The sequence below is a fragment of the Pristiophorus japonicus genome, chromosome 9 (assembly GCF_044704955.1).
Source record: "Pristiophorus japonicus isolate sPriJap1 chromosome 9, sPriJap1.hap1, whole genome shotgun sequence".
NCBI lineage: Eukaryota > Metazoa > Chordata > Chondrichthyes > Pristiophoridae > Pristiophorus > Pristiophorus japonicus.
In genome coordinates this window covers 4,988,750-5,009,142 of record NC_091985.1, presented here as the reverse complement: position 1 = coordinate 5,009,142, position 20,393 = coordinate 4,988,750, and positions in this window count along the sequence as shown.

Sequence of the window (20,393 nt, the reverse complement as noted above, 5' to 3'; positions counted from 1 at the left end):
GTGTCAATATAGGGAAATGCACGCCCCCTAGTATCAATAATCTGGAACTGCAAATCTACCACCAAGCTCAGGGCTGTAGTAATACCCACCCTCCTGTACAGCTGAGGTATGGACGATGTATAGAAGTCACCTCAAATCACTGGAGAAATACCACCAACAATGTCTCCACAAGATCCTACAAATCCCCTGGGAGAACAGGTGCACCAACATCAGTGTCCTTGTCCAGGCTAACATCCCCAGTATTGAAGCACTGACCACACTTGATCAGCTTCACTGGGCAGGCCACATAGTTCACAGGCCAGGCACGAGACTCCCAAAACAAGTGCTCTATGCGGAGCTCCTTCACGGCAAACGAGCCAAAGGTGGGCAGCGGAAATGCTACAAGGACACACTCAAAACCTCCTCAATAAAGTGAGACATCACCACTGACACCTGGGAATCCCTGTCCAAAGACTGCCCTAAGTGGAGAAAGTGCATCCAGGTCTAAGACCACCCCAACCTCTGTCGTCGAGCTACAGTACGCGGACGACGCCTGCGTCTGTGCACATACAGAGACTGAACTCCAGGACATAGTCGACGTATTTACTGAGGCGTATGAAAGCATGGGCCTTACGCTAAACATCCGTAAGTCAAAGGTCCTCCACCAGCCTGTCCTCACTGTAGCACTGCCCTCCAGTCATCAAGATCCACGGCGTGGCCCTGGACACCGTGGACCATTTCCAATACCTCGGGAGCCTCGTATCAACAAGAGCAAGCATCGACGACGAGATCCAACACCGTCTCCAGTGCGCCAGTGCAGCCTTCGGCCGCCTGAGGAAAAGAGTGTTTGAAGACCAGGCCCTCAAAACTGCCACCAAGCTCATGGTCTACAGGGCTGTAGTAATACCCGGCCTCCTGTGTGGCTCAGAGACATGGACCATGTACAGTAGACACCTCAAGTCGCTGGAGATATTACCAACGATGTCTCCGCAAGATCCTACAAATCCCCTGGGAGGACAGACGCAGCAACATCAGCGTCCTCATTCAGGCTAACATCCGCAGCATTGAAGCACTGACCACACTCGATCAGCTCCGCTGGGCAGGCCACAAAGTCCGCATGTCAGACATGAGACTCCCAAAGTGAGTGCTCTACTCAGAGCTCCTTCATGGCAAACGAGCCAAACGTGGTCAGCGAAAATGCTACAAGGACACCCTCAAAGATAAAGTGCACTATCCCCACTAATACCTGGGAGTCCCTGGCCAAAGACCGCCCTAAGTGGAGGAAATGCATCTGGGAGGGCGCTGAGCACCTCGAGTCTCAATGCCGAGAGCATGCAGAAATCAAGCGCAGGCAGCAGAAGGAGCGTGCGGCAAACCAGTCTCACCCTCCCCTTCCGTCAACGATGATCTGTCCCACCTGTGACCGAGTATGTGGCTCTCGTATTGGACTATTCAGCCACCAAAGAACTCACTTCAGGAGTGGAAGCAAGTCTTCCTCGATTCCGAGGGACTGCCTATCATGATGATGATGATGAGCGTCAATATGGGGAACTGCATGCCCCCTAGTGTCAATATTGGGAACTGCACGCCCCCTAGTGTCAATATGGGGAACTGCATGCCCCCTCGTGTCAATATTGTGAACTGCACGCCCCCTAGTGTCAATATGGGGAACTACATGCCCCCGAGTGTCAATATGGGGAACTGCACGCCCCCTATTGTCAATATGGGGAACTGCATGCCCCCTAGTGTCAATATGGGGAACTGCACGCCTCCTCGTGTCAATATGGGGAACTGCATGCCCCCTAGTGGCCATTTAGGGAACTGCATGAAACCTAGTGTCAATGTAGAAACACAGAAACATCGAAAATAGGTGCAGGAGTAGGCCATTCGGCCCTTCGAGCCTGCACCACCATTCAATAAGATCATGGCTGATCATTCCCTCAGTACTCCTTTCCTGCTTTCTCTCCATACCCCTTGATCCCCTTAGCCATAAGTGCCATATCTAACTCCCTCTTATATATTCAATGAACTGACATCAACAACTCTCTGCGGTAGGGAATTCCACATGTTAACAGCTCTCTGAGTGAAGAAGTTTCTCCTCATCTCAGTCCTAAATGGCCTACCCCTTATCCTAAGACTATGTCCCCTGGTTCTGGACTTCCCCAACATCGTGAACATTCTTCCTGCATCTAACCTGTCCCGTCCCGTCAGAATCTTATACGGGAGTGTTTGCTCGTGCTGTTGGGGAGGATTTAAACTGATATGGCAGGGGGATGGGAACCAATGCAGGGAGACAGAGGGAAACAAAAAGGAGGCAAAAGCAAAAGACAGAAAGGAGATGAGGAAAAGTGGAGGGCAGAGAAACCCAAGGCAAAGAACAAAAATGGCCACTGTACAGCAAAATTCTAAAAGGACAAAGGGTGTTAAAAGAACAAGCCTGAAGGCTTTGTGTCTTAATGCAAGGAGTATCCGCAATAAAGTGGATGAATTAACTGTGCAAATAGATGTTAACAAATATGATGTGATTGGGATTACGGAGACGTGGCTCCAGGATGATCAGGGCTGGGAACTCAACATCCAGGGGTATTCAACATTCAGGAAGGATAGAATAAAAGGAAAAGGAGGTGGGGTAGCATTGCTGGTTAAGGAGCAAATTAAGGCAATAGTTCGGAAGGACATTAGCTTGGATGATGTGGAATCTATATGGGTAGAGCTGCAGAATACCAAAGGACAAAAAACGTTAGTGGGAGTTGTGTACAGACCTCCAAACAGTAGTAGTGATGTTGGGGAGGGCATCAAACATGAAATTAGGGGTGCGTGCAATAAAGGTGCAGCAGTTATAATGGGTGACTTTAATATGCACATAGATTGGGTTAACCAAACTGGAAGCAATACGGTAGAGGAGGATTTCCTGGAGTGCATAAGGGATGGTTTTTTAGACCAATATGTCGAGGAACCAACTAGGGGGGAGGCCATCTTAGACGTTGTGTAATGAGAGAGGATTAATTAGCAATCTCGTTGTGCGAGGCCCCTTGGGGAAGAGTGACCATAATATGGTGGAATTCTGCATTAGGATGGAGAATGAAACAGTTAATTCAGAGACCATGGTCCAGAACTTAAAGAAGGGTAACTTTGAAGGTATGAGGCGTGAATTGGCTAGGATAGATTGGCGAATGATACTGAAGGGGTTGACTGTGGATGGGCAATGGCAGACATTTAGAGACCGCATGGATGAACTACAACAATTGTCCATTCCTGTCTGTCGTAAAAATAAAAAAGGGAAGGTGGCTCAACCGTGGCTATCAAGGGAAATCAGGGATAGCATTAAAGCCAAGGAAGTGGCATACAAATTGGCCAGAAATAGCAGAGAACCCGGGGACTGGGAGAAATTTAGAACTCAGCAGAGGAGGACAAAGAGTTTGATTAGGGCAGGGAAAATGGAGTACGAGAAGAAGCTTGCAGGGAACATTAAGACGGATTGCAAAAGTTTCTATAGATATGTAAAGAGAAAAAGGTTAGTAAAGACAAACGTAGGTCCCCTGCAGTCAGAATCAGGGGAAGTCATAACGGGGAACAAAGAAATGGCGGACCAATTGAACAAGTACTTTGGTTCGGTATTCACTGAGGAGGACACAAACAACCTTCCGGATATAAAAGGGGTCGGAGGGTCTAGTAAGGAGGAGGAACTGAGGGAAATCCTTATTAGTCGGGAAATTGTGTTGGGGAAATTGATGGGATTGAAGGCCGATAAATCCCCAGGGCCTGATGGACTGCATCCCAGAGTACTTAAGGAGGTGGCCTTGGAAATAGTGGATGCATTGACAGTCATTTTCCAACATTCCATTGACTCTGGATCAGTTCCTATGGAGTGGAGGGTAGCCAATGTAACCCCACTTTTTAAAAAAGGAGGGAGAGAGAAAACAGGGAATTACAGACCGGTCAGCCTGACATCGGTCGTGGGTAAAATGATGGAATCAATTATTAAGGATGTCATAGCAGTGCATTTGGAAAGAGGTAATTTGATAGGTCCAAGTCAGCATGGATTTGTGAAAGGGAAATCATGCTTGACAAATCTTCTGGAATTTTTTGAGGATGTTTCCAGTAGAGTGGACAAGGGAGAACCAGTTGATGTGGTATATTTGGACTTTCAGAAGGCTTTCGACAAGGTCCCACACAAGAGATTAATGTGCAAAGTTAAAGCACATGGGATTGGGGGTAGTGTGCTGACATGGATTGAGAACTGGTTGTCAGACAGGAAGCAAAGAGTAGGAGTAAATGGGTCCTTTTCAGAATGGCAGGCAGTGACTAGTGGGGTACCGCAAGGTTCTGTGCTGGGGCTCCAGCTGTTTACACTGTACATTAATGATTTAGACGAGGGGATTAAATGTAGTATCTCCAAATTTGCGGATGACACTAAGTTGGGTGGCAGTGTGAGCTGCAAGGAGGATTCTATGAGGCTGCAGAGCGACTTGGATAGGTTAGGTGAGTGGGCAAATGCATGGCAGATGAAGTATAATGTGGATAAATGTGAGGTTATCCACTTTGGTGGTAAAAACAGAGAGACAGACTATTATCTGAATGGTGACAGATTAGGAAAAGGGCAGGTGCAAAGAGACCTGGGTGTCATGGTACATCAGTCATTGAAGGTTGGCATGCAGGTACAGCAGGCGGTTAAGAAAGCAAATGGCATGTTGGCCTTCATAGCGAGGGGATTTGAGTACAAGGGCAGGGAGGTGTTGCTACAATTGTACAGGGCCTTGGTGAGGCCACACCTGGAGTATTGTGTACAGTTTTGGTCTCCTAACCTGAGGAAGGACATTCTTGCTATTGAGGGAGTGCAGCGAAGGTTCACCAGACTGATTCCCGGGATGGCGGGACTGACCTATCAAGAAAGATTGGATCAACTGGGCTTGTATTCACTGGAGTTCAGAAGAATGAGAGGGGACCTCATGGAAACGTTTAAATTTCTGACGGGGTTAGACAGGTTAGATGCAGGAAGAATGTTCCCAATGTTGGGGAAGTCCAGAACCAGAGGACACAGTCTAAGGATAAGGGGGAAGCCATTTAGGACCGAGATGAGGAGGAATTTCTTCACCCAGAGAGTGGTGAACCTGTGGAATTCTCTACCACAGAAAGTTGTTGAGGCCAATTCACTAAATATATTCAAAAAGGAGTTAGATGAAGTCCTTACTACTAGGGGAATCAAGGGGTATGGTGAGAAAGCAGGAATGGGGTACTGAAGTTGCATGTTCAGCCATGAACTCATTGAATGGCGGTGAAGGCTAGAAGGGCCGAATGGCCTACTCCTGCACCTATTTTCTATGTTTCTATGTTTCCATGAGATCCCCTCTCATCCTTCTAAACTCCAGTGTATAAAGGCCCAGTTGATCCAGTCTCTCCTCATATGACAGTTCAGCCATCCCTGGAATGGTCTGGTGAACCTTCGCTGCACTCCCTCAATAGCAAGAACATCCTTCCTCAGATTAGGAGACCAAAACTGAACACAATATTCCAGGTGAGGCCTCACTAAGATCCCTGTACAACTGCAGTAAGACCTCCTGCTCCTATACTCAAAACCCCTAGCTATGAAGGCCAACATACCATTTACCCTCTTCACCACCTGCTGTACCTGCATGCCCACTTTCAGTGACTGATGAACCATGACTTCCAGCTCTCGTTACTCCTCCCCTTTTCCTAATCTGCCACCATTCAGATAATATTTTGCCTTTGTGTTTTTGCCCCCAAAATGGATAGTTATCCACATTATACTGCATCTGCCATGCATTTCCCCAACCAAACCTGTCCAAGTCACCCTGCAGCCTCTTAGCATCCTCCTCACAGCTCACAACACCACCCAGTTTAGTGTCATCTGCAAACTTGGAGATATTACACTCAATTCCTTCATCTAAATCGTTAATGTATATCGGGTACTGCACCCACCCAATGTCAATTTAGGGAACTGCACCCCTCCTAGTGTCAATATAGGAAACTGCAGGCCCTCCTCGAGTCAATATCGGTAACTGCAACTCCCTCGTGTCAATATATGGAACGGCACCCCCTCAGTGTCAATATAGGGAACTGCATGCCTCCTAGTGTCAATAGAGGCAACTGCAACCCCCCTCGTTCCAATATAGGAACTGCACGCCCCCTAGTATCAATATAGGGAACTGCACGCCCGCTAGTATCAATATAGCGAACTGCACACCCCTAGTGTCAATATAGGGAACTGCACATCCTGAGCATCAATATAGGGAACTGCACGCCCGCGAGTATCAATATAGCGAACTGCACACCCCTAGTGTCAATATAGGGAACTGCACACCCCCTGGTGTCAATATCAGGAATTGCACCCCTAGTGTCAATATAGGGAACAGCACCTCTAGTATTAATATAGGGAACAGCACCCCTAGTATCAATATAGGGAACAGCACCCCTAGTATCAATATAGGGAACTGCACCCCTAGTGTCAATATAGGGGACTGCACTCCCTCAGTGTCAATAATCTGAAACTGCACAACCCCTAGTGTAAATATAGGGAACTGCACCCCTAGTGTCAATATAGGGGACTGCACTCCCTCAGTGTCAATAATCTGAAACTGCACAACCCCTAGTGTAAATATCGGGAACTGCAACCCCTAGTGTCAATATAGGGAACTGCACGGCACCTAGTGTCAATATAGGGCACTGCACACCCCCTAGTGTAAATATCGGGAACTGCACCTCCTAGTGTCAATATAGGGAACTGCACGCCCCCTAGTGTCAATAATCTGGAACTGCAAATCTACCACCAAGCTCAGGGCTGTCGTAATACCCGCCCTCCTGTACAGCTCAGAGGCATGGACGATGTATAGAAGTCACCTCAAATCACTGGAGAAATACCACCAACAATGTCTCCACAAGATCCTACAAATCCCCTGGGAGAACAGGTGCACCAACATCAGTGTCCTTGTCCAGGCTAACATCCCCAGCATTGAAGCACTGACCACACTTGATCAGCTTCACTGGGCAGGCCACATAGTTCGCAGGCCAGACACGAGACTCCCAAAACAAGTGCTCTATGCAGAGCTCCTTCACGGCAAACGAGCCAAAGGTGGGCAGCGGAAACGCTACAAGGACACACTCAAAACCTCCTCGATAAAGTGAGACATCACCACTGACACCTGGGAATCCCTGTCCAAAGACTGCCCTAAGTGGAGAAAGTGCATCCTAGAGTGCGCTGAGTACCTCGAGTCTCAACACTGAGAGCATGCAGAAATCAAGAGCAGACAGCAGAAAGAGCGTCCGGCAAACCAGTCCCACCCACCCTTTCCCTCAACGACTGTCTGTCACACCTGTGACAGAGTCTGTGGCTCTCGCATTGGACTGTTCAGCCATCAAAGAACTCACTTCAGGAGTGGAAGCAAGTCTTCCTCGATTCCGAGGGACTGCCTATGATGATGATGAGTGTCAATAATCTGGAACTTCACGCCCCCTAGTGCCAATAACAGTCAACAAGCTCCCCACTGGTGTGGAAGTAAACTACCGAACCAGTGGGAACCTGTTCAACCTTCGCCGTCTCCAGGCCAGGTCCAAGACCACCCCAACCTCTGTCGTCGAGCTACAGTACGCGGACGACACCTGCGTCTGTGCACATACAGAGGCTGAACTCCAGGACATAGTCGACGTATTTACTGAGGCGTACGAAAGCATGGGCCTTACGCTAAACATCCGTAAGTCAAAGGTCCTCCACCAGCCTGTCCTCACTGTAGCACTGTCCTCCAGTCATCAAGATCCACGGCGTGGCCCTGGACACCATGGACCATTTCCAATACCTCGGGAGCCTCGTATCAACAAGAGCAAGCATCGACGACGAGATCCAACACCGTCTCCAGTGCGCCAGTGCAGCCTTCGGCCGCCTGAGGAAAAGAGTGTTCGAAGACCAGGCCCTCAAAACTGCCACCAAGCTCAGGGTGTACAGGGCTGTAGTAATACCCGGCCTCCTGTGTGGCTCAGAGACATGGACCATGTACAGTAGACACCTCAAGTCGCTGGAGATATCACCAACGATGTCTCCGCAAGATCCTACAAATCTCCTGGGAGGACAGGCGCAGCAACATTAGAGTCCTCGACCAGGCCAACATCCCCAGCATTGAAGCACTGACCACACTCGATCAGATCCGCTGGGCAGGCCACAAAGTCCGCATGCCAGACATGAGACTCCCAAAGCGAGTGCTCTACTCAGAGCTCCTTCATGGCAAACGAGCAAAACGTGGTCAGCGAAAATGCTACAAGGACACCCTCAAAGATAAAGTGCTATCCCCACTGATACCTGGGAGTCCCTGGCCAAAGACCGCCCTAAGTGGAGGAAATGCATCTGGGAGGGCGCTGAGCACCTCGAGGCTCAATGCCGAGAGCATGCAGAAATCAAGCGCAGGCAGCAGAAGGAGCGTGCGGCAAACCTGTCCCACCCACCCCTTCCCTCAACGATGATCTGTCCCACCTGTGACAGGGTCTGTGGCTCTCGTATTGGACTGTTCAGCCACCAAAGAACTCACTTCAGGAGTGGAAGCAAGTCTTCCTCGATCCCGAGGGACTGCCTATCATGATGATGATGATGAGCGTCAATATGGGGATATGCATGCCCCCTAGTGTCAATATTGGGAACTGTACCCCCCTAGTGTCAATATGGAGTACTGCACGCCCCCTAGTGTCAATATTGGGAACTGCACGCCCCCTAGTGTCAATATGGGGAACTACATGCCCCCTAGTGTCAATATGGGGAACTGCACGCCCCCTAGTGTCAATATTGGGAACTGCATGCCCCCTAGTGTCACTATGGGGAACTGCACGCCTCCTCGTGTCAATATGGGGAACTGCGTGCCCCCTAGTGGCCATTTAGGGAACTGCATGAACCCTAGTGTCAATATAGGGAACTGCACTGCCCCTAGTGTCAATATAGGGAACTGCACCCCCTAGTGTCAATATGGGGAACTGCATGCCCGCTAGTATCAATATAGGGAACTGCACCGCCCCTAGTGTTAATATAGGAAACTGCACCCCCCTAGTATCAATATAGGGAACTGCACCGCCCGTAGTGTCAATATCGGGAACTGCACCCCCCCTAGTGTCAATATACGGAACTGCACATCCGGTAGTATCAATATAGGGAACTGCATCCCCCCTAGTGTCAATATAGGGAACTGCACCCCACTCGAGTCAATATAGGGAATTGCACCCCCCCCTAGTGTCAATATGGGGAACTGCATGCCCGCTCGTATCAATATAGGGAACTGCACCCCCCTAGTGTCAATATAGGGAACTGCATGCCTTCTGGTGTCAATATAGGGCACCGCATGCCCCCTAGTGTCAATATAGGGAATTGCAACCCCTCATGGTCAGTATAGGGACTGCACGCCCCCTAGTGTCAATATAGGGAACTGCACGCCCCTCCAGTGTCAATAAAGGGAACTGCACCTCCTCAGTGTCAGTATGGGGAACTGCAAGCCCTCCTAGTGTCAATATAGGGAACTGCACACCCCGTTGTGTTAACGTAAGGAACTGCACGCCCCCCTGGTGTCAATATAAGAAACTGCACGACCCCCAGTGTCAATATAGGGAAATATACACCCCTGGTGTCAATATAGCGAACTGCACCAAACCCCTAGTATCAATAGCGGGAACTGCACGCCCTCTGGTGTCAATATAGGGAACTGCATGCCCCCCAGTATCAATATGGAGAACTGCACAACCCTTAGTTTCAAAATAGGGAACTGCATGCCCCCCTAGTGTCAATATAGGGAACTGCTCCCCTCAGTGACAATATAGGGAACTGCACCCCTAGTGTCAATATAGGGAACTGCACCCCCTAGTGTCGATATAGGAAACTGCACCCCGTGTCAATATAGGGAACTGCACCCCCTAGTGTCAATATAGTGAACTGTACCCCTTGTATCAATATAGGGAACAGCACCTCTAGTATTAATATAGGGAACAGCACCCCTAGTATCAATATAGGGAACTGCACCCCTAGTATCAATATAGGGGACTGCACTCCCTCAGTGTCAATAATCTGAAACTGCACAACCCCTCGTTTAAATATCGGGAACTGCACCCCCTAGTGTCAATATAGGGCACTGCACACCCCCTAGTGTAAATATCGGGAACTGCACCTCCTAGTGTCAATATAGGGAACTGCACGCCTCCTAGTGTCAATAATCTGGAACTGCAAATCTACCACCAAGCTCCGGGCTGTAGTAATACCCACCCTCCTGTACGGCTCAGAGGCATGGACGATGTATAGAAGTCACCTCAAATCACTGGAGAAATACCACCAACAATGTCTCCACAAGATCCTACAAATCCCCTGGGAGAACAGGTGCACCAACATCAGTGTCCTTGTCCAGGCTAACATCCCCAGCATTGAAGCACTGACCACACTTGATCAGCTTCACTGGGCAGGCCACATAGTTCGCAGGCCAGACACGAGACTCCCAAAACAAGTGCTCTATGTGGAGCTCCTTCACGGCAAACGAGCCAAAGGTGGGCAGCGGAAACGCTACAAGGACACCCTCAAAACCTCCTCGATAGAACATAGAACATAGAACATAGAAAATAGGTGCAGGAGTAGGCCATTCGGCCCTTCTAGCCTGCACCGCCATTCAATGAGTTCATGGCTGAACATGCAACTTCAGTACCCCATTCCTGCTTTCTCACCATACCCCTTGATCCCCCTAGTAGTAAGGACTTCATCGAACTCATTTTTGAATATATTTAGTGAATTGGCCTCAACAACTTTCTGTGGTAGAGAATTCCACAGGTTCACCACTCTCTGGGTGAAGAAATTCCTCCTCATCTCGGTCCTAAATGGCTTCCCCCTTATTCTTAGACTGTGACTCCTGGTTCTGGACTTCCCCAACATTGGGAACATTCTTCCTGCATCTAACCTGTCTAACCCCGTCAGAATTTTAAACGTTTCTATGAGGTCCCCTCTCATTCTTCTGAACTCCAGTGAATACAAGCCCAGTTGATCCAGTCTTTCTTGATAGGTCAGTCCCACCATCCCGGGAATCAGTCTGGTGAACCTTCATTGCACTCCCTCAATAGCAAGAATGTCCTTTCTCAGGTTAGGAGACCAAAACTGTACACAGTACTCCAGGTGTGGCCTCACCAAGGCCCTGTACAATTGTAGCAACACCTCCCTGCCCCTGTACTCAAATCCCCTCGCTACGAAGGCCAACATGCCATTTGCTTTCTTAATCACCTGCTGTACCTGCATGCCAACCTTCAATGACTGATGTACCATGACACCCAGGTCTCTTTGCACCTCCCCTTTTCCTAATCTGTCACCATTCAGATAATAGTCTGTCTCTCTGTTTTTACCACCAAAGTGGATAACCTCACATTTATCCACATTATACTTCATCTGCCATGCATTTGCCCACTCACCTAACCTATCCAAGTCGCTCTGCAGCCTCATAGAATCCTCCTTGCAGCTCACACTGCCACCCAACTTAGTGTCATCTGCAAATTTGGAGATACTACATTTAATCCCCTCGTCTAAATCATTAATGTACAGTGTAAACAGCTGGGGCCCCAGCACAGAACCTTGCGGTACCCCACTAGTCACTGCCTGCCATTCTGAAAAGTCCCCATTTACTCCTACTCTTTGCTTCCTGTCTGACAACCAGTTCTCAATCCATGTCAGCACACTACCCCCAATCCCATGTGCTTTAACTTTGCACATTAATCTCTTGTGTGGGACCTTGTCGAAAGCCTTCTGAAAGTCCAAATATACCACATCAACTGGTTCTCCCTTGTCCACTCTACTGGAAACATCCTCAAAAAATTCCAGAAGATTTGTCAAGCATGATTTCCCTTTCACAAATCCATGCTGACTTGGACCTATCAAATTCCCTCTTTCCAAATGCACTGCTATGAAATCCTTAATAATTGATTCCATCATTTTACCCACTACCGATGTCAGGCTGACCGGTCTATAATTCCCTGTTTTCTCTATCCCTCCTTTTTTAAAAAGTGGGGTTACATTGGCTACCCTCCACTCCATAGGAACTGATCCAGAGTCAATGGAATGTTGGAAAATGACTGTCAATGCATCCACTATTTCCAAGGCCACCTCCTTAAGTACTCTGGGATGCTTACCATCAGGCCCTGGGGATTTATCGGCCTTCAATCCCATCAATTTCCCCAACACAATTTCCCGACTAATAAGGATTTCCCTCAGTTCCTCCTCCTTACTAGACCCTCCGACCCCTTTTATATCCGGAAGGTTGTTTGTGTCCTCCTCAGTGAATACCGAACCAAAGTACTTGTTCAATTGGTCCGCCATTTCTTTGTTCCCCGTTATGACTTCCCCTGATTCTGACTGCAGGGGACCTACGTTTGTCTTTACTAACCTTTTTCTCTTTACATATCTATAGAAACTTTTGCAATCTGTCTTAATGTTCCCTGCAAGCTTCTTCTCGTACTCCATTTTCCCTGCCTTAATCAAACCCTTTGTCCTCCTCTGCTGAGTTCTAAATTTCTCCCAGTCCCCGGGTTCGCTGCTATTTCTGGCCAATTTGTATGCCACTTCCTTGGCTTTAATGCTATCCCTGATTTCCCTTGATAGCCACGGTTGAGCCACCTTCCCTTTTTTATTTTTACGCCAGACAGGAATGTACAATTGTTGTAGTTCATCCATGCGGTCTCTAAATGTCTGCCATTGCCCATCCACAGTCAACCCCTTCAGTATCATTCGCCAATCTATCCTAGCCAATTCACGCCTCATACCTTCAAAGTTACCCTTCTTTAAGTTCTGGACCATGGTCTCTGAATTAACTGTTTCATTCTCCATCCTAATGCAGAATTCCACCATATTATGGTCACTCTTCCCCAAGGGCCTCGCACAACGAGATTGCTAATTAATCCTCTCTCATTACACAACACTTAGTCTAAGATGGCCTCCCCCCTAGTTGGTTCCTCGACATATTGGTCCAGAAAACCATCCCTTATTCACTCCAGGAAATCCTCCTCTACCGTATTGCTTCCAGTTTGGTTAACCCAATCTATGTGCATATTAAAGTCACCCATTATAACTGCTGCACCTTTATTGCACGCACCCCTAATTTCATGTTTGATGCCCTCCCCAACAAAGGGTATTCTGCAGCTCTACCCATATAGATTCCACATTATCCAAGCTAATGTCCTTCCGAACTATTGCCTTAATTTGCTCCTTAACCAGCAATGCTACCCCACCTCCTTTTCCTTTTATTCTATCTTTCCTGAATGTTGAATACCCCTGGATGTTGAGTTCCCAGCCCTGATCATCCTGGAGCCACGTCTCCGTAATCCCAATCACATCATATTTGTTAACATCTATTTGCACAGTTAATTCATCCACCTTATTGCGGATACTCCTTGCATTAAGACACAAAGCTTTCAGGCTTGTTTTTTTAACACCCTTTGTCCTTTTAGAATTTTGCTGTACAGTGGCCCTTTTTGTTCTTTGCCTTGGGTTTCTCTGCCCTCCACTTTTCCTCATTTTCTTTCTGTCTTTTGCTTTTGCCTCCTTTTTGTTTCCCTCTGTCTCCCTGCATTGGTTCCCATCCCCCTGCCATATTAGTTTAAATCCTCCCCAACAGCACTAGCAAACACTCCCCCTAGGACATTGGTTCTGGTCCTGCCCAGAGTGAGACATCACCACTGACACCTGGGAATCCCTGTCCAAAGACTGCCCTAAATGGAGAAAGTGCATCCGGGAGGGCGCTGAGTACCTCGAGACTCAAAACTGAGAGCATGCAGAAATCAAGAGCAGACAGCAGAAAGAGCGTCCGGCAAACCAGTCCCACCCACCCTTTCCCTCAACGACTATCTGTCACACCTGTGACAGAGTCTGTGGCTCTCGCATTGGACTGTTCAGCCACCAAAGAACTCACTTCAGGAGTGGAAGCAAGTCTTCCTCGATTCCGAGGGACTGCCTATGATGATGATGAGTGTCAATAATCTGGAACTTCACGCCCCCTAGTGCCAATAACAGACAACAAGTTCCCCACTGGTGTGGAAGTAAACTACCGAACCAGTGGGAACCTGTTCAACCTGCGCCGTCTCCAGGCCAGGTCCAAGACCATCCCAACCTCTGTCGTCGAGCTACAGTACGCGGACGACACCTGCGTCTGTGCACATACAGAGGCTGAACTCCAGGACATAGTCGACGTATTTACTGAGGCGTACGAAAGCATGGGCCTTACGCTAAACATCCGTAAGACAAAGGTCCTCCACCAGCCTGTCCTCACTGTAGCACTGCCCTCCAGTCATCAAGATCCACGGCGTGGCCCTGGACACCGTGGACCACTTCCCATACCTCGGGAGCCTCGTATCAACAAGAGCAGGCATCGACGACAAGATCCAACACCGTCTCCAGTGCGCCAGTGCAGCCTTCGGCCGCCTGAGGAAAAGAGTGTTCGAAGACCAGGCCCTCAAAACTGCCACCAAGCTCAGGGTGTACAGGGCTGTAGTAATACCCGGCCTCCTGTGTGGCTCAGAGACATGGACCATGTACAGTAGACACCTCAAGTCGCTGGAGATATCACCAACGATGTCTCCGCAAGATCCTACAAATCCCCTGGGAGGACAGACGCAGCAACATCACCGTCCTCATTCAGGCTAACATCCGCAGCATTGAAGCACTGACCACACTCGATCAGATCCGCTGGGCAGGCCACAAAGTCCGCATGTCAGACATGAGACTCCCAAAGCGAGTGCTCTACTCAGAGTTCCTTCATGGCAAACGAGCAAAACGTGGTCAGCGAAAATGCTACAAGGACACCCTCAAAGATAAAGTGCTATCCCCACTGATACCTGGGAGTCCCTGGCCAAAGACCGCCCTAAGTGGAGGAAATGCATCTGGGAGGGCGCTGAGCACCTCGAGTCTCAATGCCGAGAGCATGCAGAAATCAAGCGCAGGCAGCAGAAGGAGCGTGCAGCAAACTGTCCCACCCACCCCTTCCCTCAACGATGATCTGTCCCACCTGTGACAGGGTCTGTGGCTCTCGTATTGGACTGTTCAGCCACCAAAGAACTCACTTCAGGAGTGGAAGCAAGTATTCCTCGATTCCGAGGGACTGCCTATCATGATGATGATGATGAGCGTCAATATGGGGATATGCATGCCCCCTAGTGTCAATATTGGGAACTGCACGCCCCCTAGTGTCAATATTGGGAACTGTACACCCCCTAGTGTCAATATGGGGTGCTGCATGCCCCCTAGTGTCAATATTGGGAACTGCACGCCCCCAGTGTCAATATGGGGAACTGCACGTCCCCTAGTGTCAATATTGGGAACTGCACGCCCCCTAGTGTCAATATGGGGAACTACATGCCCCCGAGTGTCAATATGGGGAACTGCACGTCCCCTAGTGTCAATATTGGGAACTGCATGCTCCCTAGTGTCAATATGGGGAACTGCACGCCTCCGCGTGTCAATATGGGGAACTGCATGCCCCCTAGTGGCCATTTAGGGAACTGCACGAACCCTAGTGTCAATATAGGGAACTGCACCGCCCCTAGTGTCAATATAGGGAACTGCACCCCCTAGTGTCAATATGGGGAACTACATGCCCCCGAGTGTCAATATGGGGAACTGCACGTCCCCTAGTGTCAATATTGGGAACTGCATGCTCCCTAGTGTCAATATGGGGAACTGAACGCCTCTGCGTGTCAATATGGGGAACTGCATGCCCCCTAGTGGCCATTTAGGGAACTGCACGAACCCTAGTGTCAATATTGGGAACTGCACGCCCCCTAGTGTCAATATGGGGAACTGCACGTCCCCTCGTGTCAATATTTGGAACTGCACGCCCCCTAGTGTCAATATGGGGAACTACATGCCCCCGAGTGTCAATATGGGGAACTGCACGTCCCCTAGTGTCAATATTGGGAACTGCATGCTCCCTAGTGTCAATATGGGGAACTGCACGCCTCCGCATGTCAATATGGGGAACTGCATGCCCCCTAGTGGCGATTTAGGGAACTGCACGAACCCTAGTGTCAATATAGGGAACTGCACCGCCCCTAGTGTCAATATAGGGAACTGCACCCCCTAGTGTCAATATGGGGAACTGCACGCCCGCTAGTATCAATATAGGGAACTGCACCCCCCTAGTGTTAATATAGGGAACTGCACCCCCTAGTGTCAATATAGGAAACTGCACTCCCCTAGTGTCAATATAGGGAACTGCACCCCCCCTAGTGTCAATATAGGGAACTGCAACCCCTAATGTCAATATAGGGAACTGCACCCCCCTAGTGTCAATATAGGGAACTGCAACCGCCTAGTGTCAATATAGGGAACTGCATGCCTCCTAGTGACAATATACGGAACTGCTTTCCCCCTAGTGTCAATATAGGGAATTGCAGTCCCTCATGGTCAGTATAGGGACTGCATGCCCCCTATTGTCAATATAGGGAACTGCATACCCCCAGTACCAATATAGGGACCTGCATGACCCCCTAGTGTCAATAAAGGGAACTGCACCCCATCAGTGTCAGTATGGGGAACTGCACACCCTCCTAGTGTCAATATAAGAAACTGCACACCCCCTAATGTCAGTATAGGGAAATGTACTCCCCTAGTGTCAATATAACGAACTGCACCAACTCCCTAGTATCAATAGAGGGAACTGCACGCCCTCTGGTGTCAATATAGGGAACTGCATGCCCGCCAGTATCAATATGGGGAACTGCACAGCCCCTAGTGTCAATATAGGGAACTGCATGCCCCCCTAGTGTCAATATAGGAAACTGCAACCCCCGCTAGTGTCAATATAGGGAACTGCACCCCCTCAGTGTCAATATAGGGAACTGCACCCCCTAGTGTCAATATAGGAAACTGCACCCCCTCAGTGTCAATATAGGGAACTGCACCCCCTCAGTGTCAATATAGGGAACTGCACCCCCCCCTCGTGTCAATATAGGGTGTTCCATGCCCCCTAGTGTCAATATCGGGAACTGCACTCCCTCAGTATCAATATAGGGAACTGCACCCCATCCTAATGTCAATATCGGGAACTGCACCCCCTCAGTGTCAATATAGGGAACTGCACCCCCTAGTGTCAATATAGGGAACTGCACCCCCTAGTGTCAATAAAGGGAACACCATGCCCCCTACCATCAATAATCTAGAACTGCACTTCCTCAGTATCAATATCGGGAAGTGCACCTCCCACCCCGTGTCAATATAGGGAATTGCACTCCCCCTTGTGTCAATATATGGAACTGCATGCCCCCTCGTGTCAATAATGTGGAACTGCACACCCCCTTGTGTCAATATAGAGAACTGCACGCCCCCTAGTGTCAGAAATGTGGAATCGCACCCCCTCGCACTACTCATTTAGAATTCCCGTTCTCTACCGCCCTCCCAAGCATAATAAAAATGTTATTACTGATACATCTTCACTGCTTCCCCCCTCTGCCTCTGCACCAAACGATTTCTCATCCTTGGTGATTTCAACCTCCATCTCAATTCACCATGCTCCCGCTCCTCTGAGTTCACTAGCCTCCTATCCTCCCTTAATCCCTCCCTCCATGTGAACTCCCCAACCCATATTCACGGCCACCCTGTTGACCTTGCCATCTCTCGTGGCCTCGCTACTCCCATCGTGTCAATCACAGCTAAGGCCATCTCTGACCATTTCCTCGTATTGCTCTCCATGCACATCCCCCTTCCTCCACCCACACCCCCCCACAGACCCCTGTCCCCCCACCAACACTACTTACTTCCATATCCGCCCCTGGGAAAAACCCTCTCCCGACTCTCTTTCAACTCCCAACCTTCCAGCCTTTGGCCCTCCATTTACCACGACATCACTGCAGCTGCCGATCTCTTCAACTACACCCTCACACAACCTTTGATGCCCTAGTCATAAGAACATAAGAACATAAGAATTAGGAACAGGAGTAGGCCATCTAGCCCCTCGAGCCTGCTCCGCCATTCAATAAGATCATGGCTGATCTGGCCGTGGACTCAGCTCCACTTACCCGCCCGCTCCCCATAACCCTTAATTCTCTTATTGGTTAAAACAACTATGCTCTCTCATCCTGGCCGTTCCCCCTGGTACAGCCCTGATCTTAGCTCCCTTACGTCCAAGGGACACAGGATTGAACGGGTTTGGCAGACAAGTGGTTTCGCCATTCACCGCCAGATCTGGCTGGATCACATGAAGCATTATCGGGTCCTGCTCTCATCTGCTAAAATCGCTCACTATTCCAGAATCATTCTGGAATGCAAAGATAACCCCCTGCTTCTAATCTCCACTGCTAACCGTTTTATTAAAACCCCTCTCCCCAGTCTCCACCCTCACCTCCGACAATAAGTGTGAGGAGCTCATGCACGTCTTTGTCTCGAAGACTGAGACCATCCGTTCGGCCGCCTCTGCCCCTTCCCTTCCTTCCCCTAGCCCACCCGGCCAAACTTCCTCTGAGGCTCCCCCGGCCCTCGCCCTGACCTCACACCTCTCTCCAGTTTCTCTCCGATCGCCCCGCATGAACTCTCCGAGCACATCCTGTCCATGAGACCCACTTCCTGCTCCCTCGACCCTATTCCCACCAAACTGCTCACAACCCAACTTCCCTTTCTGGCTCCCATGTTAGCCGACATTGTGAACGGTTCTCTGTCCTCAGGTACTGTTCCCCCTCTCCCTCAAATCTGTCATCATCACCCCTCTCCTCAAAAAACCAACCCTCGATCTCTCCGTCCTTGCAAACTACTGTCCCATCTCCAACTTCCCTTTCCTCGCCAAAGTCCTTGAACGTGTTGTCACCTCCCAAATCTGTGCCCGTTTTTCCCGCAATTCCATGTTTCAATCCCTCCAATCCAGTTTCCGCCCCTGCCATAGTACCAAAACAGTTCTCATCAAAGTCACAAATGACATCCTTTGTGATGGTGACAGCCCCCTTGTGTCAATAATCTGGAACTACACGCCCCCTTGTGTCAATAATCTGGAACTACACGCCCCCTTGTGTCAATAATCTGGAACTACACGCCCCCTAGTGTCAATAATCTGGAACTACACGCCCCCTTGTGTCAATAATCTGGAACTACACGCCCCCTAGTGTCAATAATCTGGAACTACACGCCCCCTTGTGTCAATAATCTGGAACTACACGCCCCCTAGTGTCAATAATCTGGAACTACACGCCCCTTGTGTCAATAATCTGGAACAGCATAGGTCACAGTCGAAGGATAAGGGGGAAGCCATTTAGGACCGAGATGAGGAGAAACTTCTTCACCCAGAGAGTGGTGAACCTGTGGAATTCTCTACCACAGAAAGTTGTTGAGGCCAATTCACTAAATATATTCAAAAAGGAGTTAGATGAAGTCCTTACTACTAGGGGGATCAAGGGGTATGGTGAGAAAGCAGGAATGGGATACTGAAGTTGCATGTTCAGCCATGAACTCATTGAATGGCGGTGCAGGCTCAAAGGGCTGAATGGCCTACTCCTGCACCTATTTTCTATGTTTCTATGTTTCTAATCTGGAACTGCACGCTCTCTAGTGTCAATAATCTGGAGCTCCCCCCCACCCCCGTAGTGTCAATACTCTGGAACTGTGCGCCCTCTAGTGTTAACATTTGGAACTGCATTCACCCGAGTGTCAATAAACTGGAACTGCACATCTGTAATGTCAATAATCTGGAACTGTATGCCCCCTAGTGTCAATAATCTGGAACTGTATGCCCCCTAGTGTCAATAATCTGGAACTTTTTGCCCCCTAGTTTCAATAATCTGGAACTGTATGCCCCCTAGTGTCAATAATCTGGAACTGTATGCCCCCTAGTTTCAATAATCTGGAACTGTATGCCCCCTAGTGTCAATAATCTGGAACTGTATGCCCCCTAGTTTCAATAATCTGGAACTGTATGCCCCCTAGTTTCAATAATCTGGAACTGTATGCCACCTAGTTTCAATAATCTGGAACTGTATGCCCCCTAGTGTCAATAATCTGGAACTGTATGCCCCCTAGTGTCAATAATCTGGAACTGTATGCCCCCTAGTGTCAATAATCTGGAACTGTATGCCCCCTAGTGTCAATAATCTGGAACTGTATGCCCCCTAGTGTCAATAATCTGGAACTGTATGCCCCCTAGTGTCAATAATCTGGAACTGTATGCCCCCTAGTGTCAATAAACTGGAACTATTCGCCACCTAGTGTCAATAATCTGGAACTGTATGCCCCCTAGTGTCAATAATCTGGAACTGCATGCCCCCTAGTGTCAATAATCTGGAACTGTATGCCCCCTAGTGTCAATAAACTGGAACTATTCGCCACCTAGTGTCAATAATCTGGAACTGTATGCCCCCTAGTGTCAATAAACTGGAACTATTCGCCACCTAGTGTCAATAATCTGGAACTGCATGCCCCCTAGTGTCAATAATCTGGA